Source organism: Rhyacophila brunnea, unplaced genomic scaffold, assembly GCF_057557595.1.
Source record: "Rhyacophila brunnea isolate RB1 unplaced genomic scaffold, BYU_Rbru_1.0 scaffold_8, whole genome shotgun sequence".
Taxonomy (NCBI): domain Eukaryota; kingdom Metazoa; phylum Arthropoda; class Insecta; order Trichoptera; family Rhyacophilidae; genus Rhyacophila; species Rhyacophila brunnea.
In genome coordinates, this window is record NW_028233350.1 from 35,254,649 (window position 1) to 35,280,690 (window position 26,042).

Below are 26,042 nucleotides of genomic sequence, written 5' to 3' on the forward strand. Positions count from 1 at the left end.
TAATTATTATAAAGCAATCATTATTCATAAGATCTCTATCACACTTGAATGGTCAAAGACATAGCTTATAATAAGTATCTTTAGAATCATCTTCAAATGTGTTAATCTTGCCGATTTTTTGAATAATAAAATGCCTAATTCTTGTCAAATTTGGGATCACAGAGATTATCAATATGTTTTTTTATCGTGAATATTTTACAAAAATTATCTCGTAATAAATTATACTAATGGTTTTATAAATGCATCTAAAAATTAATAAATGTAAAAAATCTTAACACCACTGCACAGTTATGTACCGAAATATGACTATATTCTAAAACATTAGAGCGAGAGGTTTAAAAGAATACTATTTTATGTAACAAAAATACTTTATGCAGTCATCAAATGTTTAAAATAACTATAAAGGATAATAAGGCTTCAAAATTATATAAATAGATTATCTACAACGTTTAAGGAGTGTCCAGGATCATGGTTTGAAAATACAACAAAAACTCAATTTTGACCTTCGACGAGCATGTCCCCCCTTAAATGATTAATTATTAGTATTCGAATATATATTATATTATATACTATATGCGCTGATGTGAAACTGCTCATAAATTTCAATTATATGTCACTTGTACTCAATTAAGGTTATCCCCATACCCCATAGGAACTACCCCCTCCCTGATTAGCGACGAGCGTGTCAACAGCTTCAAATATCAGGAGGTACACATCACGGGAGATGGAATTTTGAAAAGAGAACTCGCTATCCGGGTGGGAATAGTTGGGGCAACATTCAACTGGATGCGGGGTATCTGGGACTTACGACTGTAAAATACCGGTTAAAACCATGTCGCCTATCTGATGCTTTCTGATGATGCTGATTTGCGGTAGTGAATCGTGGCACCTTACGATGGCTCAGATCAACCGTATACTGAGATCAGAGAACAGTTGTGATGAACACTGGATGTGCGATGATATGACTTTTGGAGTAACGAGGAGATAAGATAGCTAACCAAGCAGCCTCTCATCACGCTGAGAGTGAAGAGGAGAAGAGAACTTCAACCTGGCTAGCATATTCTTCAAGCCAACCGGATTTCTGGTATCTTGGAAGGCCGCTAAATACCATTCCATATACGTATGGCTGGGCTACGGGATGGTGGTATGACCTGGAATGATGCAAGAAGACTGGCAAGTGACAGGGATTATTGTAGGCGTTGTGTGGTGTTCATATGTTCCAACTAAGCGGCGTAATTGATCGATGAAGACAGCCTAGGGTGAATTCTGCTAGTTTCCCGCCCTTCAGTTGATTATTACTCCTTTTGTAGGTCATTGTGCCTTCATTATGAATTCAAGAAAAGTTTTTTCTCTCTATTGGTTTCTCGAGAATCTTGAGACTTTTCGTGAAATATCTTTATTTTTTTAACTCATCTGGTCCAAGTTTTCTGCCGGGAAAATCCGTTTGAGATCAAATTCGTGACCTTTTTTTTATAGCTATTCTTTCCAATAATATTACAGATAATGAAATATTAGTCCAGATTCCACAGTCCATTAGCTGAATGAAATTAATATTGATGTGGTATTTTAAAATTAATAGTATGTGAATATATCAATGTCAGTTTTGTGTAGTTACATAAAAAAGCGCATTTTAGCCATATATCATTTTTTAAACACTGTGAGTTTTCATACAAAAATAATACATCATTACAAAATGTAATCAAAATTATCTGTATAAGGGGTGAGTCACTATTTTATTTATTAATATCAAATCCATTAGAATTAAACATAAATAATGTACCAATCTATAGAATTCCGTTAAATAATGTTATATTTATAATAAAAAATGAATTTTGACAAATAACGTCAAATTGATCTCTAGGTGACAACAATTTATTATTTTGCTGTGGAAAGTCGAGATCAGGTAATTTATTATTCATTGAATGGTAAATGAAAAATTCCTTACAAAAATATGATACGCCTACGAAATACCAATATTACTATGAAATAAAAATACGTAATTCATTGTTTAAAAATTATGTGGTAGTTTTGATAGAATATTGTACATTTTTGTAGGCATCGTAGAATTCATTGATTTGGAAAGTATCTGTCAAAAGTAGTTTAAGTGAAATGAAATGGCCCGACCAGAATGAGTCTATCAGATTGAAGGTTATTTTTATCAGTTAATAGAAAAAAATCAGCTTTTCTTTTAGGTTGATATTTTCTTATCCGTATAGAATCCATTGGGGAAATACTTTTTTTTTGTATTAGGGAAAATAATGGAAAGGGCTAAAGACTTTCATTAAATGTGATAATTGGAAATGTTGCCGATAAAAGAATTTCCTTTCAAAAGACCCTTTTCATCCGATTAAATATTAACTTACTATAAAGATAACAAAGATACTAGTAATGTGTATAATTTTTCCATTATGCTACTATTATTTGATTGTGTTTCAGACACTATAGCAGTGTCAAAATTATTACTTATAGTTATGTATGTTACAAAATCGGCGCTTTTTATAGTGGACTGTAATTTTTGCACGATTGTAATGGTGGATGTGGATGCTAAGGGGGGGGGGGGGGGCGGTTACACGAGAGTTAGTCCAGGCACTATACTTATTGATGTTCAGCTGCCTGGCTAAAGCTGGTCCCTGGTGCATGCCTACACGTCTTAGTAGGTATTTGCACGGTGCACTTGGGGATATATAATAAATGAGGAGATACCCTCAGCCAGACAGTAACACGGATTGACAGCTGGTTTGATTTACTGAGTTCAGACGGAGACTCGCATAGAATTGTGGTTTACACGACGGTTATACTGTACACGCTCGTGGTCTGCACTTACCTTTTTGAATCATCTGTATGTGCTTTGAATTACTCGTTAACGATAGTCAAGCTAAGCTAAGATAAGCCTAGATGCGTTCGTCTTAAAGTACCCAACTAAATTTTTCAATCACGGTCGACTGATGACCCGTAACTGACTTGCTCCTGGACTTGCAACAATAACGAGGATTTAAGGTAGGAGGGAAATATAGGCATTAGGGCGACCATACTAGCCCAACAACTGTTTGTTGATTAGTACAATCAGTTACAATCATAAGAAGTACTAACTGCATGTTTACTTTAAATAACAGAAATATTTTGTAAGGCTGGTGTTAAGTGGCTAGTCCGCAGTGGCGGAATCCATAAGTATTTTAAGAAAGGGCCATGAGAGAATACGCTACCTTTCGCGAACAAATACACTTGGCACACTCCTATATACAATATTCTAGTTATATAAACAACACAAAGATGCTTCGAGCAACAATATTTTTAGAAAATTTCTTTATAGGCCATGAAGTTACTAAAGCCGCGGTCTACCCGTACTCCGTTTCACTTCTACTCATTAAAAATCATAATCTTTGCCAATAATGAAGTAAATGCTATTCACCCTCTCGACACATTTAAAAAGTAACCTTGGACTTTAATATGCCTACATATTTTATATCAGTTGACAATATTACAATGAAATGGTGATCCAAGTGATTTGAAAAATATATTTAATAGATATTGCAATCTATATATATAAAACAAAGTCGGGTTAGTTACACCATTTATAAGAGAACGGCTGGACTGATTTTTATGATCTTTGATTTGTTAGATTTGTCTCCGCCCCGAATATCAGAATAACTATTAATATAACTATGACTAACTATAAAATATCGGATAAATCACGGAAAAAAAATACATTATGAAGACAATTCATTTTCTCATACATTTTGACATTTTGAAAAATGACCTCGCGCATTCGAAAATAAAAGAAAATCACAAAAAATTTAAATCCATATACATGACAGAAAGAATAAACAAGAAACAAATGAAAGGCGTTGTGTGCATTATCTATCCTTTGACAGTTGATTCAGTTCAGCCTCAGATAATCCAGAAAGACTTTGTTGTATACTCCGGCGAATTTTGGAGGAAGTTGTCCTGCCTGAATCTTTTTTACTTCTTCGACAGCGTCCAAAAATAAAGCCAACGATAAAATTACATGATCTCATTGCTGGTATTGCTCATTATTTACCTACCAATTTCAAAATCCATCCTTCGAACTTCATTCGACAATCGATCTACGTGAATAATTGAGCCGATTACCAGCTAGGTGCGCAAATAGCTATTTCGATCGTGATTTTCAAATGGTAAGTAATCTGCCGTCCTAAGCCAAAGAGCAGTATCTCAAAAATGTTAACTTTTGGCTATGAGCAATTTTGTAAAGATACAAACCGCACCACTTTGTAAATTATTATTTGATGTTTATATGCGATATAATACCTATTCTCATACTTACCTAACTGCTTATGGGTTAATTTTAATTAAAAATTAAAAACTTAAGCTAATAAATGAGATACGTCCATTTTGCTTAGTAAATTTGGTTTCGAAATAATAGATACGACCTCGGCCTTTATGATGTTGTAGGAAAACTTACATTTATTTTCAAAAACTTGCATTCTTTTATACTTTCGTACAAATCAAGTTTTAAATATCATGTTAATTATATCTAATGGCCAACTAATGCAAACGCGCCAGTCGCGTTGTCAGCACTAAATGATGTGCGAAGTGTTATTACTTCTAAAATCGTTCTCAGCACACACGACTAACTGTCATTTTGCTTGACAGGAACGTTTGAAACATGATGTAATATGAAAGACTTTCTTGCCATAGAACTGTATATTTTCAAAATTCTTTGTTAAGAAACTGCGGCCTTTCTTCAGATATCATTTCAGCGCACTTATGAGCACATTTTTTCAGTATCACAACCATTTTTTACTGCATGCATTTCTGCTATTTTTTGCAACTTTTGTTTTTTTAGTTCTTTTAAACACAAATCAAACTTTTTTCTCTTTCTAATTAATCCCTTTTTTGTGTAAAGGACATCACTGTTGCGTTTACGTTCACTAAAAATTTCACCTGTGCCATTATTCTCATTAATCTCACCCTCATCCAATATTTGTCGAATATCTTCAGTGACAGTGTTATTAGAACTGACAGGATTAACTGGCTCAAGTTCTAATAATAATGAAGAATCTTCAACTATAATATCATTTATTGGAGATTCTGTTTGATTCAAAGAAGTAACATCATACATAGTCGCAGTAGCAGTAGCAGGACTAACTGGCGGCCAAAAATAATATCACATTACATCTACGTTGGTCTGAAATAATAAAATCACGTATTATAAGTAATATTGTATTGCTTGGCCTTTATCTGATACACTATAAATACGGACATAATATTGAATTATATCGATTAAAACAAATCAAAGTTACCTTCAAAACACAATATGTTTTCATCCTGAAGCATTTCTGAAACCATACCCACCCAAATTGTTCTGCATTGCCTCACCAACATCAGGTTCCGAACATTTAACAGTTTCTGAAATGACGTAAGTCCGCACTTAAACGGCCCACGTGCGCCGCGTCGCGTAGGTCAAAATTGAGGTTTTATGGTATTTTCAAAGCATAAGCCTGGACATTTCCTAAACGTTGTAGATAATCTATTTATATTATTTTGAAGCCTGATTATCCTTTATATTTATTTTAAACAATTGATGACTGCATAAAGTATTTTTAATACATACAATAGTATTCTTTTAAACCTCTTGATCTTTAGAATATAGTTAAGATTTTATAGATATATTAATTTTTAAAGGTATTTATAAAATCATTAGTGAAATTAATATTAACATTATACAGTGAAATATTTACTTATAATCTCTGTGATCCTAAATTTGACAAGAATTAGGCATTTTATTATTCAACACGATTAACACATTTGAAGATAAATGAAGTAGGGAGTAAGATCATGTTAACACGCGTGTTTGAAGATATATCGAACCGAAAAAAAATCGTTTCAGCAACAGCTGAATTATTCTTTATTAATTCTTTCTCAGTTTTAGATATAGATTTCAGAATACTTACTTTGAAAACAACCAAATTTCGCAACAATCGCTGATAATATTGTAGTATAAAAGAATATAAAAGTCGATTTGATCGAATGTGATTGACATAACCTCACATGCATTTTTTCGAGAAATTTAAATGCATTGTATTTGAATAATATTAATGTCTTACCTAATTCCTTTATATTTTATTGACACATAATCATCATTTTCATCGCTCTTGAATACACTCTTGCTATATTTTTGATAAAAACATGCTTGTCAAACCTACAATAATACACGCCGAAACGTCAAGCCGACAATTATGGCATTGTCGCTAGCGAAATATTGTGAGCTTTTTCGGTCATAATGGTAAGCGAAAAGGGCGTATCTCAGAAATTCCACTAAACCGCTTAGGAAATTGAGATACTGCTATTGCGCTTAGGATTCCATTGTGATTTTGAGATACGCCATATTTAATTAGCTTATTTTACCTATTTAAAAATGAGATGCGGCTATATCGCTTAGGAAAATAGATGTGACACCCCCTGAATGTTCATAAGGCAACAAAAACCAGAAAACGAAAAAAATGAGATACCGCTCTTTCGCTTAGGACGGCAGAGTTGCCTTCAAAGATGTTCACTTTGTGAGGTTATCAAATTTGTGATTGTGTGTGCATCAATAACTGCTTCATTATGTAATTTTGAATTATGTGATTAAATTTCCAGTGTTTATCATTTGATGATTCGTCAAAATGCTGACAACTATTTGCTGCGATTTCGTCGATTGCTTAAAATTGAGACGGAGCGCCTCACTTTCATTCGGTTGAACCAAGCCAAACTGCGATCGGAGGAGTATATTCATTTACGCAATGCAATCAGCACCGTAGGAGATGCAGCTAATGTTGGTCGATTGACTATTCTATCGGCGATGTACATTGGCAGCCCACGTCATATGCATGAATATGCGCAAGATGCAATGAAATATGTTCGTCATTACGGTCGTCCAGATCTATTCATCACCTTTACATGAAATCCGAAATGAATAGAAATTGTTCAACTGCTACTCCCCGGACAAACATCAAGTGATCGGCACGTGTTTTCAAACAAAAAATCCTGTCGCTGATGAACTACATTGTTAAGCATCGCGTCTTTGGGAAACTCGATGCTGGATGTATTCGATTGAATGACAAAAACGAAGCTTGCCGCATGCACACATTTTTATTTGGTTAGTCAAAAGAATTCGACCAGACCAAAAAGATGACATCATATGTGCCGAGATTCCTGATCCCGAAACCGATTCAGACCTGCATGCTGTTGTAATTACTTAAATGATTCATGGACAGTGTGGCGCCATCAACCCCCCCCAATCAGCGTGCATGGTCGACGGCAAGTGTTCCAAGCGTTATCTATGAAGTTTAACGGCGGAGACTATCACTGCCAATGATGGTTATCCACTGTATCGGCGTCGATCACCCAATGATAACGGTAGAACTATCACAACGAAAATAAAGTGAAACGATATCGTGGTCGACAACACTTGGATTGTTCCGTATTTGCCACTTTTTTCCAAAACATTCAAGGCGCATTGCAACGTGGAGTTTTGCAATTCAGTGAAATCCATCAAATACATCTGCAAGTATGTCAGCAAAGGCAGCGATATTGTAGTTTTTGGCGTTCAAACTCCCAATACCAATGATGAAATCACGCACTATCAAGTTGGTCGATATGTGAGCTGCAATGAAGCAATTTGGCGTATTCTCTCATTCCCCATTCATGAACGTCATCCCACTGCTGTAAATTTGGCGGTGCATCTGGAAAATGGTCAACAAGTTTATTTCAACACATCGAATGTTGCTCAACGTGCTGAAATATCTCCAGCGCCAACATTGACCAGTTTTTTTTCGATTTGCCAAAGCGATCCGTTTGCACGAACATTGTTCTACTCTAAGATGCCACGTTATTACACTTGGAACGCTTCATCGAAGAAATTTCAACGTCGGAAGCAAGGCGATGCGGTTCCTGATCATCCGGATGTGCATTCTACTGATGCTCTTGGTCGCATTTACACAGTTAATCCGAAGAATGGCGAATGATTCTACTTGCGGTTGTTGCTGGTAAATGTTCGTGGGCCGACATCATTTGAATCACTTCGAACTGTCAATGGTGTAGTGTGCCCAACATTTCGTGCTGCAAGTCAAAAGCTCAATTTGCTTGAAAATGATACTCATTGGGACATGACAATCGCTAAAGCATTTGTTTCTGCATCTCCAAGTCAGATACGAACATTATTTGCTATCATTATTTCGACATGCTTCCCATCGAATCCACCTGAACTGTAGAAAAACTACAAGGATGACATGTCAGAAGACATTTTACATCGAATTCGTGTCATTTCAGCGAATCCTGATCTCGAGGTGAATAAGGAGATACATAACCAGGTTTTCCTTTTGATCGAAGACATGTGTTACCTCATGTCCGGCAGTTTGTTAGTCAAGTTAGGAATGCCAATGCCACATCGTGGAGTGAATTACGCTTTCAATCTAAAATTGGAACGTGAACGTGAAAATGATTGAGATGCATTTAATTAGTTCAAACGAATGTACTAATGTTGAACCCCCAACAGAAGGTAGTGCACGATACGTTAATGAAGGCAATTGATGATGGAAATGGTGGCTTATTTTTCCTCGATGCGCCCAGTGGAACTGGGAAGATATTCCTCATGTCATTGATTTTGGCCACTGTTCGTGCGAGATCCGAAATTGCTGTAGCAGTTGCTTCTTCCGGGATAGCGGCCACGTTGCTAAAAGGATGCCGAACGGCTCATTCAGCGTTGAAATTGCCGTTAAACCTTCAAACGACTGAAAAACCGATATGCAATATTGCGAAACATTCAGCAATGGCCACAGTTTTGGTAGCAAGTAAAATCATCACCTGCGATGAATTTAGAATGGCGCACAAACGCGCATTGTGAGAGATGTTTTGGAGGCGCAATGATTCTACTATCTGGCGATTTCTGCCAAACACTACCAGTCATTCCAAGATCGACCGCTGCCGATGAAATAAATGCTTGCCTCAAATCATTGACTCTGTGGTGCTATGTGAAGAACCTTCAGCTGACGACAAACATGCGAGTTACATTGCTAAACGATCCGTCTGCCGAAGATTTCTCTAAGCAATTTCTGACTATCGGTAACGGCCGTGTTCCTGTCGACGAATCAAACGGATTAATTTCGTTTCCGCTGAATTTTTTCAATTTCGTGTCAACAATTGGTTGAGTGAACGAGCAATTCTTGCGGCAAAGAACAAAGATGTGGATCACTTAAACTTCACAATTCAAAATCAAATCGTTGGTCTACTGCATTCCTTCAAATCTATCGACTGTGTAAGTGCTCGGCCGTAGTAATTTGGCGGGTGTGGTGCGGCGGCGTCTTGCGAAACTCAAACGTATAGCCATGTGTATTATGCCCGAAAAAAGACACTGTCTAAGAACATTTTACACACGGTTATACGTTTGAGTTTCGCAAGATGCCGGCGCGCCACCCCCGCGCGACCACTACGTTCTTGCACTAACAAACGAAGACGAAGCAACCAACTAGCCAACTGAATTTTTAAACTCATTGGATCTTCCTGGCTTGCCACCGCACAATTTACAACTAAAGGTTGGCTCGGTAGTCATCGTGCTTCGAAATCTGAACCAACCAAAACTATGTAATCCATTTCATTTTGGTTTGATTTTTGCACATTTATTGAACTTAATTCATTTTGAATATTCATTTTAACTTAATAAAAAAATGAATTTAATTCAGCTAATAAGTTAACACAAGATTATTGATTCTGAGGCGGTACGAAGTTTGCCGGGTCAGCTAGTATATCTATATTTTAAAGTCATAATAATTAACGTACCGTTTGGTAAATTTGTAATATTTCCCTCCACTTTGCACCAATGTAGCCCGCTATCTATTAAATATATATTAAATAATTTTTTTTTCGACCATGTCCGATCCTGATAGGATCATATGGGCCTCCACAGAGTGGAGGTTTGTATTGACAGATTTTGTTTTTTTTTTACGAGAAATGGATGTCAGCCACTTGCTCAACCTATTAGGTCCATACCCTGACACACACAAATTGAAAAACAATATGTGTACTTGCCAGACCCAGGATTCGAACCTGGGACCCACGGCTTTATAGTCCAACGCTTAAGCCGCGCGGCCACCGTGGGCGTTAAATAATTACAAGATAAATTATATGCCACGTTTTTAAATTTTCTGTTGAATCATATAAACTTGACAATTCTATGTATTAATAAATACTTTTTTTTGTACTTGATAGAAATACTGAATAAATATTATAGAATAAGTAGTGAAATGTCATTTTGTCATTTCATATCGATTTTCATAGCAACGCATGTATATATTAATAATTCAGTTGCTAGGACTCCCTTAGCAACCAACAATAATAACTTTCCATACAAAACAGAATTAACTGAAAATGAATTCAATTCTGCTTAAAAATGGCTAAAAGTATTAAAAGAATGCATTGTAATCATGTTCTGATATATTCTAAATGTTTCAAATGTCTAGCTAGTCGGAAAGTTAGTTAAAAATCTTCAACCGTCTTATAAAAATCTCGGACAAACAAGAAAAAAAATGTACTGGACACACAAGAAAAAATCTGTACCGGAAAAACAAGAATACGAGCTAATAAAATCAGATGAAATCTGTAGAGAATAATAAATTATATTTTCTACAAAATTGATAACAACTATTTTTATAGTTGTATCTATTGGTAATGAGATATTGTGAAAAAACTGCTTTTGCGCTCCATTTTTTCCAAGATGGCGGCGTCTTCCGGTATGCGCCAAGGTCGAAAACTAATAAATAATTATTGTACTTTATGCATGGCAAAACTACCCCGCTATTGTTCTATTGAGTTAACTACGTCTTAGACTAGATTCCGGGATTCTGGAAGGCCGCTAAATATCATTCAAGGAATCATTGAAGCGCCGTTGGCGTGTGGTGTTCATATTATACTTCAACTAAGTAACTTAGACTGAGTAAATACATGAAATAATATACTTCTAAGTACTTCAAAAACAGATAAGTCCAAAAATTATGTTATTTTTATTACCTATTGGTAAGTATAACAAATGAAAAAACTTTTTGTAGGTAAGAGTATAATAATTAACAATGAATTACATATGATAACGTCATAACCGTCTAAAGTTTATTTTTATGAGTGGTATCCGACCTAGATTTATTCAAAGTTTATATCCTGCAAGCAAACAAAAGTTCTAAATTTATCCTGTAAATTATTTTAAAAGCTCGGCTACTGTTTTGAAAACGAAGCTGTGGATTAAGAAAGCTTAAAGCAGTTTCGGAATGAACAATAGTCGACAAATCAAATAGCGTTAGTGGGGGATTTAGAGGGGACATTACTCGGATTGCCACATCTAACCAGTAGCCATTCGCCGTTATGGGTATGCCGAATGTAACACCTGTAGTCAGGAAATGGCATTAGCGCAATACTGCAGAGAACATAATAATATTGAACGTTGTTTACCTGTATCAATATAGCACTTTATTTTCATTGAAACAGATTGGATAATACGCTATTTGGATCGGATATTTTGAAACTCCACTATTTGTAGGTAATAACAAAAGACACACATGTTGTTGTTATTTATTGTTTCTAGTTTTATAAAACTAATTTTATAAGGTAATAATAGTCTATATTTCAATAATACTAAAATAAATTGTACTATATAATATTATATGTCTGTTCCCATTCCTTCCCATTTAACTCAACTTAATAGAGTTTCCCTTTCTTCCGGTGTTTCAACTGTGGGATCCTCATACAACCGTTTATTCGGTAGGTATATATTATTAAAAAAACAACTGATTCATAATAAGTAGGTAGTGTATAGAAAGCAGCGGTGGATTGGTGAGGTGCGGTTCGGGCTCAGGGATACGAGCGAAAAAAATCGAATAATTTATTCATTCTGTATATCTATTTTTATCACGTAGACAAAGTCGCGGGATATCACTAGTACTTTAATATGTACGTTAGAACAAACGGCATTAGACAGATATTTTACTCTTATTTGTGAATTTGTGTCGTACCTGTTTTCCATTAACGTATGTGGTACTTAATGTACGTACTTATTTTTACTACTTTACACTATAATTTTAAGTGTAGAAAATTGGTTATCTTACTGTCGTTCTAAGGATGGGTTCGTAACCCGAAACAGTTGTCAGCATACATATTCAATAATCGTACAATTAATAGAAAATTTTGTCTTAAACTCATTACTAGGTAAATGGTATTTCATACATTAATAAAATCAGATTTAAACTAATGCAAATTGATAGGTACCTAAAATGCGTAGATATAACGTAGGTATCTATTACATATTTCAGCGTATTTTTGCATATATTTTGCAAAATGATTTATTTCTATATAATGACGTCATTGAAATAATAATATCAATAAACAATTGAAATATTGAAGTGCGCAACATTAATGATTCGTAATTTTGATGTTTATGTATGTCAGTGAAAAATAAGTTTTGTATAATATATATAACGTCATTAAATTATTATGTGGCTAATGAATAAGGCCCGTTTCAGACGGGACACTGGTTTCGCGCTCGTATATAATAAGGAGGCCTATGTATTCGAATAAAGGGGACATTGTTTTATGTTTATGAACGCCCAGAGCTAATGAGTCAACGCGTGTCCGGTACACTTTTCCGTCGGCCGCTACATTCTCAAGCCGCCGATACACTTGTTTTTATTACCGCAGGTAGTTTTATGTTCTAATTTATAACGCGAAATTATGAATTGACTCATTAGCTCCGGGGCGTTCATAAACATAATACAAAGGTCCGTTTATTCGAATACAATGGCCTCCTATATTATATTGATCGCGACACCGGTGTCCCGTCTGAAACGGGCCTAAGTGATTTTTTTTTTTTAACAGTAATCTATTTTTGGCTAATGGCGATATTTTCAGGCTGTACTACTCGCAGCGACCCTGTTCAGAATTATTAGAATTTTACGAGATCTGTGATACATGTTTGACGTATAAAACTTATGCTGGAGTTTAGGTTTAGATAATAATAATATTATCATATCGCTTCGTTTATCCAAAACTACGTCAACAGACAAAAAATAAAGCCTCCGAGCGAACAGCATCACCATAAAATTTTATTTGCCACGAGGATCGAACAAACCGAAAGTGTCTCATAAAAAGTTTGTAATGTTGATCCCTCTTTGTGTGACGCGCCTATAAAGAATAAATCATGTATTCGCCCAAATCCGATTAATATTTATTTAGGATTTTTGATTATTTCCAAAGTTTGATTAAATATTTTATTGCTATACATACACATTTATGAGAATTGCTAATAATAATAGTCTCGAAAAATGAATATTACATTTGTATTATAATATTATAATAAATGATAATTTCTTTTATTGTCCGAACAATTCCCAAGATTTGAGAATGTAACATTATGTAGAACATACATAGAAATAAATATTACAGAAATGGTTATTAAAAATTATTAGCAAGTTTAAGTAGACGTTATAACTAAATATTTGGCAAGAGCCAGGCGTCGGATAGTAATTAAGGCAATTATTAATGATTCCTTAAATAAAACAAAAACCGAAAGTCAAAAAATAACGCAATTTGATAAGCATTTCATGTAGGACCTACTAGATAAATTTATCGTAATTAAGTGGGAGGCCTGGTTTAAGCATATTGGCGCGATACCGATGGATATATGGGTACAAATCTCGTCGGGCGTCGTATTTTTTTCAAATTTGATTTTTTATAGTGGGTATAAGATAATATGATTAAATATGCTGTGTTTCTCTATAGAAGAAATATACATATTACGGTTAGCGTACTTACGACACAGACTGAAATATATAAACAAACTATATATTTGTATGTAAATAAATATGATAACAACAAACTACTGACTGCGGTTATATTTTTCTTTTAGTTTGGTACGTGTGCTATGGTATCTAGTTAGGTTTGAATATACGTTTTTATCTTATGCACATTATTTAGTACTTACAAATTTGTAGAGCGGCTTTGTATAAATTCACGGGTCGAGAGATAGATACCGCAGCTGTACAATTAAACATGCATGTTGTAGCAGTAAAGTACTGAAGATGAAACAAAATTCATTTTCAAGTCCCGTATATATGAGTATCTTTTTACGCTTGTCCATCGCCTTTGCTACCGGTGTAAATAAATTAAATATTATACAAATGGATTGAGGTCATGAATTGGGACAATATATAATACGGTGCCGCCACGGTGTTTCCTCTGACCCGGCGTTGTTACACTGCCTACATTATCTGAAAATGGAAACGTCCAATTCATATTTGCCTATCACAGCCTAGCTTACAGATAAACTCATTAAAAGTAACGTATATCCAATAAAATATGGAATAAATATTGTTTGTGTCTTTCTTACGTTAAATTGTACAATAATTATTATATTTGCACAACGTAAAACAACATTTTTTCAATTTATCAGATTTTGTGTTACATTACCAACTGATGGACTGAAGATTACTGACAGTGAATCCTACAAAAAAACGCACAAACTGGCATACTAAAAAACATCTTGACTGCCGTATTCCGTACTTGGATGTAAATATATATTATTATAAATCCAGACGTTTTAAATTTAAAAGATGTTCAGTAGGCATTAAAACTGAAAGGTCCTATGTTATAAAAATGTCAAAATGAAAATTCATACGCACGCTAAGTAAATCAAGACTTTTACGCTTTTTTCGTGTTAAATATGTTGTTGACGCAAATAAAATAGTTTATTGACACTTAAAAAGTCAGTGCAGTAGGAAATTGGTGTATATCAACGTTAAACATTTTATGAAAACAGATAAAACATAAGTCGTTCGGTAGTCCGCGTTCTGCGATTACACGTCACGCCACTGTCTACTTTGTATTTTTATTACTGCCGTTTATTTGCGAGAGATTAGGGTTGTCAATTTAATACAATGGGACGAGATTGGGCGAGACAATGGATCTTCTGAGTTAAAATAATATCAATTACTTTTATTTCATATTGTGCAGGAAATTCGTCTGTAAATCATTAGAGGGTACTTACTACTTTAGATTTTTACAAAAATAGTGAGTGCAGTTATTACTCTCATAGTTATATGTAACTTTTATGCGTGAGTTTTATAATTATACGGGTGTGGGATTGGTTGTAGGTGGGTACTATGATTAAATAATTTGTACTTGTGTGCATGACTGTGTAATACGTATGTGCCGTATACCGAGGCCTGCAATGGACTGGTTGAATGACGGCCGCTACATGGGTAATATAAAAAGTTAAATTATTTTATGGTTCACTGAACCTTCACTCTGCCCTGAGAGAAGCAGAAAACTGAGACGAGTGGAAAGATTTGGTGGCTCAGAAAATGATTACATTTTTAGATTATCATGATCCTCAGCCATTAAGGAACGATAGAGAACAGAATATTTAAATAAAAGAATATCCACAATGAAGGAAGAGTTTAAGAACACTTGTTGCGATAGCTCATAACCTGGTGTACACCAAATGGAGTAATAACGCAATCTACATAATAATATTATATAGCAAGATGCTACAGTGTGAAAAGGCTCCTTTATTCGAGCATACATATGAAGTAGGCATAGAATAAACTTTAACTGGTTGATGGTGACCTGTTGGACCAGTTAGAAAAGAAGGCATATATGTGTTAATTATTTAATACTAACGATTTGTTCTCTTTCTAGTTGTTAATCCATTGACATGTTTAATGCCTCCGTTCAGGTACTCAACCAATACAGTAATCGAACTTTTATATAGTGTATCCGTGTAATTTGTCATAATATCATATCCATTTTATACTTAATAAATTATTGTATTTGTCCATTTTATTTAAATTTTATCTTGTTATACTTAATCGATAATTTTATTTTGATTAATTATTTTATCTATTTGTTATTTGTTAATTTTTATTAAGAATCTATATTTTTTCTTTATTGTGTCAGTTATAATGTTTATTTTTTTCGCTGTTCTCATTAATTTATAACTAAAACTATATAACTTTAATCTAATGTGAATGCGCCATGTTTTGTAATAAAAATCAAAAGTGTATAATTATAATGTAAGTACCTACATATATTAATTATTTGCAAACATTAATCCAAAATATTACTAAAATACCTATACTAAAATACTTATATTACTAAAATACTGACGCTTAGATAAAAATATAAAGTTTAGATTCCCGTTCAATCTTCACAAATCAATATTTTTCCTTAGTAATCTTTAGTAATTCTCTAGCTTTGGTAGAATCTTTGATTTTAAATGAAACGTACATTTGGAAAAGATTGGAGTTTACGGAGAAGATATTTGTAAATTAATTATCAGCTTATTTTTTTATAGTAAACAAACAGAGACTTTATACTTAACTAGTGAATGTAATGTTATGGGTGATCAATAGGTAATCAACACGATAAAACAATACCGTCAAATAAATGTGATGATTGCTTGTTCACAAATTGTAAAGTGATAAAAAATGTGATCATTGATAATTATTCACACGTAAAGTTTTATTGTATAAATATTTTGAACGTGTTTTGTTATCTGTAGTAAAAAAAGAGTAAGTTACTAGGCTTTTCAATAACTTAGTTGTTGTTTTGTATTTGCAACCATTGTATTATAGTTAATATTATTTATATTTATTAATAAAACATTTTAAAATGCAACACAAATTAATATTCTGGATATTAATTATTAAGTTATGATTGAGATAAAGGAGTTGGCATCCCTAAAATTTGGTCTGAGAGATTTCCATTTATAAAATTTCGAATAAAATATTACGTAAAATAGCACGCAGAGAGCGTACTGACTGGAATGCTTGCGAAAATATGATGCAGTGGTAAAACGTACTATTGTTGATTTAAAGAGGATATTGGAAATATTGGAAGTGTATATATGGAAATTATACTGCGCCGTATTAAAAACGTTACATTTCGAGATCAAATAAACGCAGCATATGTTGAAGATTATGAAAATCGTTGTTAGGAAATCTATTTTTTATAGCTTTGTATAATATTATGTTAATACAATCTACTAAATATTTTATTAAATCTTTTACGAATACAATAAAAACATATTATATTTTTATTACATAATGCATGTATTTATTTCGGCGTATGTATTATGGTTTGAGTCAGCACCTATCCTAATATTTGATATTTTTACTGTGTCTCATGATACGATTATTGTATTAATAACTTTAATAAGTTATACTACTATAAAATTGTGATTAACAATATTCTTTTGTAATTCCACTATAAAACACAAAATATTGAAAAAAAATATTATTATAATGAAAATACACTGAAAAATATCGACGCTTGACAGATTTTTCTTCACTTATCAGTCATTATATTTTATAATATAAAATTGGCCATTCTTTTATATTATTTTAGTATTTATACTTTGGTAGTGATCGGAAATATGTGAGATGATTAATACAATGAAAATCAATGTAGTATAACTAAATAGACTTCTAACCACTTAATACCAGTTAGTTTTTGACAGGCCATGGTGAACTCGCTTCCAAGCTCTATGAGTTTGGACTTGTTACCCGGCCAACATGTCCATATGGCGGAGAACTACAGAATGCATACCACATCCTCTGGAAATGTCTGAGAATGTGCTTAAAGAAGGAAGAGATGCTTAAGTCGGCCAAACCAGCTGTTGGGTCCATCGTTTGAAGCATTTAAAAAATTGCGGCGTCTTATTGCGGAGTGAAGATCTCTTCATATAGTTTTGTTTTAGCTTTTTTTGTCTTATGTATCATTAAATTCATTGATTTCCGTTAAGTCTCCGTGCCTTTCTCTCCCGTGGCACTTTTTATTGAAATACGTTCTTCAGTAAACTCAGTCAAAGCTCACTTGAGAGCGTGGAGATCTCCGTCATGAATATCTGCTCCTGAGACATTTCCAGGCGTAAAAAAACTATTGATGCATCACATCCAAACGTAGGGCCTCGTGATACGCTCGATTAAGTATGGTACGGTATTGGTTTCGAGTTTCATTTTTGTGTTGTAGACTATACTAGTCATTTATGGATTGATTTTTTTTTGCGATTTATTCAAAGTAAGCGAATTACAAACTACGGTTATACGGAATACAGCGGAAAATACATTTTAAAAATAGCCGATAACCTGGATTATTTGTTAGGTTAACCTAACCAAACCTAACTTAACATAACCTAACCTAACCTAAACTAACCCAAACTAACAGATAATCCAGTTTATCGGCTATTTTTAACGCATTCGCTGCTGAGTAGATAATGATTTTTTAATTAGCACTTTTAAAATGCACGTTAATTACATCGATCGGCCGCCTGGTCATAACGCGCATGTGCGTCTTCAGCGTCCAAAGTATTAAAATGTGTTTTCCGCTGTATTCCGTATAACCGAACAGTACCAAGTAGATTCTTTGACTAGCTCTTAATTATTTTGTTAAATTACATACTCAAGAAAAAGGACCGCTTATTGGAACGCCGTTGGTTTATTTACTTATATTACTAACTGACGTTTAATCGTTTGTTTACATAAGGAATTGCAAATGGCCGACAATAATAAATTCGCTGCGAAGGCAACGGAACAATTCTAAACTATAATATTATACTGTATAATCGTCACGATTGCAGTATCATACTGTGGCGTAAAGGTAGTATGTTCGGCTGATAACCGAACAATCGGTGGTTCTAATCCAATCGAGTGCGTTTTTTTTCGTGTGAAAAAATAAATTATGTGTTACATGTGACACGCCAAAAATACACTCTGATATGATTTCCCGAACGCGCCAAAAATAGTTTCATTTCTTTTGTTATTGGATTTCACATAAACAGGAATAATGATATCGTAATGAAATTATTTTAATCTACTTAATACTAAAGAAAATATGTTCATAATACATTACAATATAATATTATGTAATATATTATATTTTATCATGATATCAGAGAAGTAAAAAAGCATATTATCATGTTACATCTGTCATTTTCTATATTAATCAAAAAACTACATCAATTTTTGTTATTTCGCTTGATAGATTCGTTGTAAAACCTTGATAATTTGAAACATTTTAATTTAGTGAACGTATAAAAAATATTAGTCTGAATGGCTGCGTTTTTTTTTGATTGACACTAACTACGATCACATCAATATATTTTCATTGTAATATATTTTTTCGAATAACGAATATCATGTATACTTCCTCATAGATATAATAAAACGCCAAATGTAAATGTAAGAATTTTCTACAGAGATAGTGTAGCGTGAACTCAATAGCGCAGATATGCAATCAGGTGAATGTAGACCGAGATTCATAAAAGCTGACTCGGATATTTCATCGAAGCTGCAACTAAAGCCTTTGTTACATTTAAACAGAAGACTTTAGATATTTCAGGCCTTCATAATAATTATTCAAATCCCGGGCGAAGGCACGCTGGCAAGTGCTCTTACAAAATCGTGATCTTTCGTATAAGGTACGTGTGAATTATTCCCCAATGGCCGCCCTGTTAAACCTTCACAACCGTATATTATTATAATAATCTTTTGAAGACTATATTATTTCTACATGTCGAGGTATTTTTATACATAATAAATTGACTATAAATGCCACAATTTCATATAATGATATTTAGTCAACACACTAGCGCAGTGGTTCCCAAAGTTGACTGGGCTCCGACCCATCTAACAAAAATGTCCAATCTTGGGACCCACCTCTTAGCTGTCTTAGAGAAAAGAGGGCATACATATTGGTAATGCTCAGATTCCCTAGTGGTGAGTCGTGGAACTACTTAATGCTGTCTTATTTGTTCTAATTGAAATAAAAAAAATATTTTTTTATAAGTGTTACCAATATGAATGAAAGACTGTTGAAATAAGAAACACAACTTAAATAAAAAAAATATTACTTAAATACCTAAACCTGCAAGGTTTTTTTACATAGTTATTTCAATGGGAAGGATGTATTTGTTTCTTATTTTTCTTTATTACAGTTTTAGCATCAACTTCAACTTTAGTTACTTTTAATCGCAGTGAGTTTGATATATCCAATTTATTTCTGTATTTAGTTTTAATGTTAACCATAGCCGAAAATCTGACCTCACATAGATATGAGGTAGTAAAGAGGAGGAGGACTTTCATAGCTTCATCGAACAGGCAAGGATAATTATCAGCAACTGAGAGCCAGAATTTCGTAAACTGTTTACGATTGAAACTATTTTTCAGTGACGTATCTTCTGATAAATCAATGAATTCTTCACTTGCTTTTGATTGTTGCTACTTTTTTTAAATTCATGTATACAGTGGCGAGGGCCCACTCAAACGCCATATTCAATAAAAAGAATATTATTTTGATTGTATAAATTGCGAATAATAATTCATCTGAGATGTCGCTTTAATATAAGTTCCCGGGCTGTGAGAATCTCATTCTCCGTATAGTCCCGCACAACATCTCATTGCACCGAGATGCGGACTTCGGACCCATATCATAAGTATTGTAACATAACTACTGTTACATACTATTGTATCAACCATCACGACTAATAAAACTCGCTCCTGCATACATCTTCGACTTCATCATCAGCATCCTCAACACCATTACCTACGACACATCGACGACTCCCCCAGTGGTAACTCACATCGAACCCCACATTGGTGACACCCGACTTAAGAAAACTACGCAACCTTCTGATCAGAAAGTTCAACAAGACGCTGATGGGATACGATACAACTGTCTCTGCCGCAACCTTCTACCGGCAAGTTCAGCAAGGTGCATAGGGGATACGAGACCTCTACATTTATTCATATCATTTGCCTTATTGCTAAGGATGTTGATCAGTAAGCTTACAAGCGATGCGAAAAATAATTGTCTTTCCATTTGGAGCGATTCTGTACTATCTTGTAGATTCCATTGTTGTTTATTCAGTCGCTTTCTTGATAGTGTCGTTTCATCTGAAAGGCGCACGCCCTCACGACCTCCTCCCTCCGACTCCACCAAAGATCACTCTTCTAGCCAGGCTGCACTGATGTGGTCTTACCACGTGACCAACGAATGAATTGAAGAATGTGTCTCTTGTGGTTTGTTGATCGACGATCTTTGATCCATCTTTTCTAGTATTGCAAACGGAGTATCGTCCTCCAGCACCACATTTCTTCAGATTCTCTGGAAGTCCAGTTTTTAAAACCGTATGGGAGGGTTGAAAATATTAGCGTATTAACCAGGCATAAATATGAATGACATGACTTACTTAAAATTTTAGAATTATTAATAACCATGTCCTTGCTTTTTCGTACAAGGTGGTTGTTAGTAATTTTGAACATTCACAAACACCCAGGCTTTGAGAAAAACACATACATATTGTGTCCTCACCGGGAATTGAACCCAGAACTCTCGGGCGGAAGGCCAGCGCCTTACCCACTGCACCACGAGACTGTAATAAACATTAAAAAGAAGAAAACATAATTTAAAAACATACTTACAATTTAAAAACAACTGTATACATAATAAAATGTGCGTTATTGAAGGGTTTAATATTTGTTATGATTATTTTTACCATTAAAATATAGTTTAATAAATTATATCAAATTCTATAGGAAGATATTTTTAAGTAATTTAAAGTTTTAATGTTTTTTTTATAAATAAAATAAAACTTGAAATCCTTTTTGTTTATATTGATTTCAGCTTTGGAATTGTGAACTGTGAAGCTATATAGATAAGACATGACCCTTCAACGAATGCACATTTCAGTTTTTTTAATATTTAGTAAGTTAATTTTTTCTTTTTTTCTTTTTACTGTTTTGAGATACGTGTTGAATATTTAAAATGTAAATTATTAGTCAAATATAATATTAAAATGCAGTTTTCGTATTCTGTACGCTTACAAAGATATAAAGGCGAACTTTACTAAAGACATTAATAATACGTATACAAAAACTTATTTAATATTTTAGATTTATTACACAAAATAATTACGACGTTTCTATTTTACTTGTTTTAACGTACTATATCTAAGTGTTTCTATTTATTATTTCATTTTGGTTTGTTGGTCCAGATGTGTCGATTTATTTTTCGGATATTGCTGTATCCTATCATTAAAATAATTAATCTTCTTACGGTACCTTCCGAAATAATAAATATAACACACACCGATAGTCTACTTTCATCAAAAACGATTACTGATATTGATTCATAGTACGCAATTTGTGCGTTATTTACGATTTGTCAAAATAATGTATGCTTCAACCAGTATTGGAACTATATTAAGGAAAATACTGCCTTGCTAAGTAAAATGACAGTGTTTTGGTTTTAGTGAAATTAGAACCTTAGTTTTAAACTACATTTTTCTCTTATATTATGTAAAATTATCTGATTGCTTTGGCATAATCTCTAAATACACAGTATTATATTATTTACATATTGTGTCAAAACAATCCAATAATTTAGTTAGAAAGATAGCTTAAAACTTGGGTTATCAATTCACATTTCAATAAAACCAAAAACATTGTATTTTTACTTAGCAGGGCAGGAAAGTGAACGATCCTTGATGAATTAAATTAATATCTTAAGGAATTCTTATCTTAGTGCATCGCATAGTTTGAAAATCACTATCCCAGACAGTAAAAAGGTTTCCTACGCCGTGTCTAGATCAGTGGTTGTCACGAGAAATTTAACTGTGGTCGCACAATTGACATTGAGAGTTCTATGGAAACGTCTGTTGGCCGCATCAAATTTCATTTTTGTTATGATTGGAGAAATTAAAACTAAATTTTATTTATATACGAAGAAAATGGATCAATTTATTTATAGACAAGTCCATTTAATAAAAAACATTTGAACATTTTAGTAGATATCTATTTATTTAAAAATAATACAAATGGAAATTCCTCTATACCTACTACTTTTTTCCAATGCGAGCCGCATGGTGGTTGCTTCTAAGCTTACATCTGTCAACTGTCTTCGATATTTGTTTTTTATGAAGTGCATTACACTGAATGATCTCTCACAGTACAGTACACTACTAGGAAAAATCGATAATATTAATAAAGCAATTGTTGTCAATTCTTTGAATTTTCTTTATTTTCAGAAACGGACTATTTCACACATGATCTCATCACAAAAATACATTATGAATCATTAGATCGTGGAAAGAAATTTAAAACAAGTCATGTCATTCAACCAATTTTATAATTTTATAAATAAATTTTTGAAATATTATTCTGTAAAGCGCTGGTGACCGCAGCAAAATCATGTGGTGGCCGCAAATGAGAGCCACTGGTCTAAATTGTTATTTTAATAATACAAAATATAATCTATTTTCAGTAGTAGGCATATATTATACTCAACATGTCATTTTAATGGATGCTGAGTGTTTATTAAAATTTGACGCGACGAATATATTATAAACTATTTTTTTGGTACGTCACGTATAAATATAATATGAAATTTATCAAAGGATTTATAAAAAAATAATAGTTAAAAAAAGTGAAAATATTATTTTACCACCGACAAAAGCATTCGACCGAGTAAACTGAAGCTGTAACTTTTAGTAACGCATTATAAATCCTGACAAACATGCAATGCGTGACATTTTTAATAATTCATTTAACATTTTAATGTCCTTGCCAAAAATATATTTATATCAAACTTTTGAAAGCAATGACACTATTTTATAAACTTTGTACCACTGCAGAGTTTCACTATTTTACCATTTTACTGTCATAATAATATTAGTTTTGAATACTATCAATTTGTGAATTTATTGAAAACTTTTGAAAGTATCATAAATTTGTCCCAATAAAAGAAGTTCCCATTTTTTTAAATTACGTTCAGCATATTTATTCGAATAATTCTACATAAATTTAATACATTGCCAACTCTTACCGAAGGTCAGTTAATATCACGGCGATTTGTACTATACTTTATTACCGCCCTGTAAAATTAGATGGAACTACTCTCGTACCATATTAATCGAGATTATTAGGCGCAAAGCCCACAGAAGGTAGCGCATGGTAACGAGGTGAGTGTCACTCTTGCAAGTAATGCTACCACTCAACCAAAATAAAATAATACAAGCTAATAATTAATGGCAAACCTTGACAATATCAAGATGTGGTCACTACGAGAACTTCGTCAAATGGCAGGCGCCTTTCACGTGAATAATATGATTTTGTTTACGTTTTTAATCAGAACTATTCATCAATCGATTTTTCATGGTCGGTTTCGGCGCTGGCCTTTCATCTGGAGACTTCGGGCTCGATTTCCAGTGAGGTCACAATATTATATTTACATAATATGTGATTTTCTCAAAGCCTGCGTGTTTGATTGTTTCACTTCGACTACTACATAACTGTTTCTCTCTGTCATGGCCTCGTGGCCTGTTAAAGATTTAAAATACATATATGCATATTATATAAATGAATATATTTTGTTATACACAATAAAAAGAGTAAAAAAAATATGTTGTCGATCTACTTTCTGAGATAGTTAAAATCGAACATTTCCACAAAATAACTTCGCTGAATACGACATCTCTAGGTGATCGTTTTCTTTGTGTTCGTTGACTGTCTTATGTAACCTTCCTGCTAGAATCAAACAAATTCCATATGACACCCGCTGTGGACTCTGCTTTAAACTACAAAATGCGGTATCTTTCTTTTATACGTATACGGGAAATCGTTGATCGTTACTATTATAATGAGATGGGGAATACTCAGTGTTACTCCACTTATAACGAATAATATGAAATTTTGTAGTTTTATACTTTCAATACTATGCTGAACTCCTCGGTTCTTTTTTGTTCGTTTAACGACATAAAAATTAGTCAGTTCAAAAGATTTCTCATAGGGATTGAAATACCGGTATTCCAGTATTTATCAATACCGAAATACCGGTTTTAATAATCCAAAATACCGGATTTTTCATTATTAATAGAGCTCACTCGTTTACATTTTTGAAAATGAATATAAAGTTATTTCTTCATTACTTTGTACTGTATTGCCCATTAAATTGATGGTGATATAATAATAATACAAAAACCATCAAATATATCTATAAAATTGTTGCGATGAATTAACATAATAATATTTTGAAATAGAAAATATCCGTGACAAGTGTTTAATTAGTATATAATAAAATTATTGATGACAATGATGACTGTACAACCATTTAATGAAGCTTTTCTCGCAGTCACACTTATTTACACTTAATGAAGTAGCCTTTTTGAGGGCTTTAATTAAAATTATTAATATTGGTACTTATTCAAATTATTTGTAAAAATCACCAGTTCTACAACATTATAATCAATACGTATTTTTAAATGTTAATATAATACAATATTTGGGTAGGTAGGTTTTTGCTATAAAATAATATTATAAAGTAATTTCAATAGCTATATTTACTGATAAGTACTTCTGTTTTGTATATGTTTTTAACGAATATCGGTATTTAACAGAAAATACCGAAAAACCGGCATTGATGTTTTATTTCGGTATTGCAATCCTTAATTTTGCGTATATAATGTACGTCTATACGGCCACACTTTGACGCTGTCAAGCCTGTATAATATTAAAATGGTTCAACTTCCACAACTCCATATCGTAGAAAATAATTGATAATATGTAACAGGGCATCATACATAAACTAAGGTTTATGCTATTTAAATTGATTACGTATCTTTGTGAAAACTTCAATAATGTCCATTATGTAATTAATCCAGGTGCTGTGATCGAATTCGTATACATAGTTAGAGAGATGCACTTTCTTTTGCGATTCGTCTACTTGAGACAATAGTATACACGAAAAGTCATAGTTCTAGGAAGTGGTCGTGATTCCCAATTCTCACATCTGTAACTTGGTATTTGACGAGTATCGGGCGTGTGGCTCATATTCATTTACATAATATTACATAAGCAGTTTCTTTAGTGATTCGTATACAATAGTACTTACATACAACAGTACGTACAACAATAGTATTCACGAAAAGTCATGGTGTCATGCTAAGAAATCATTGAGGCTCATTTTGGGACTCGCGTATTTCATTCAATCCA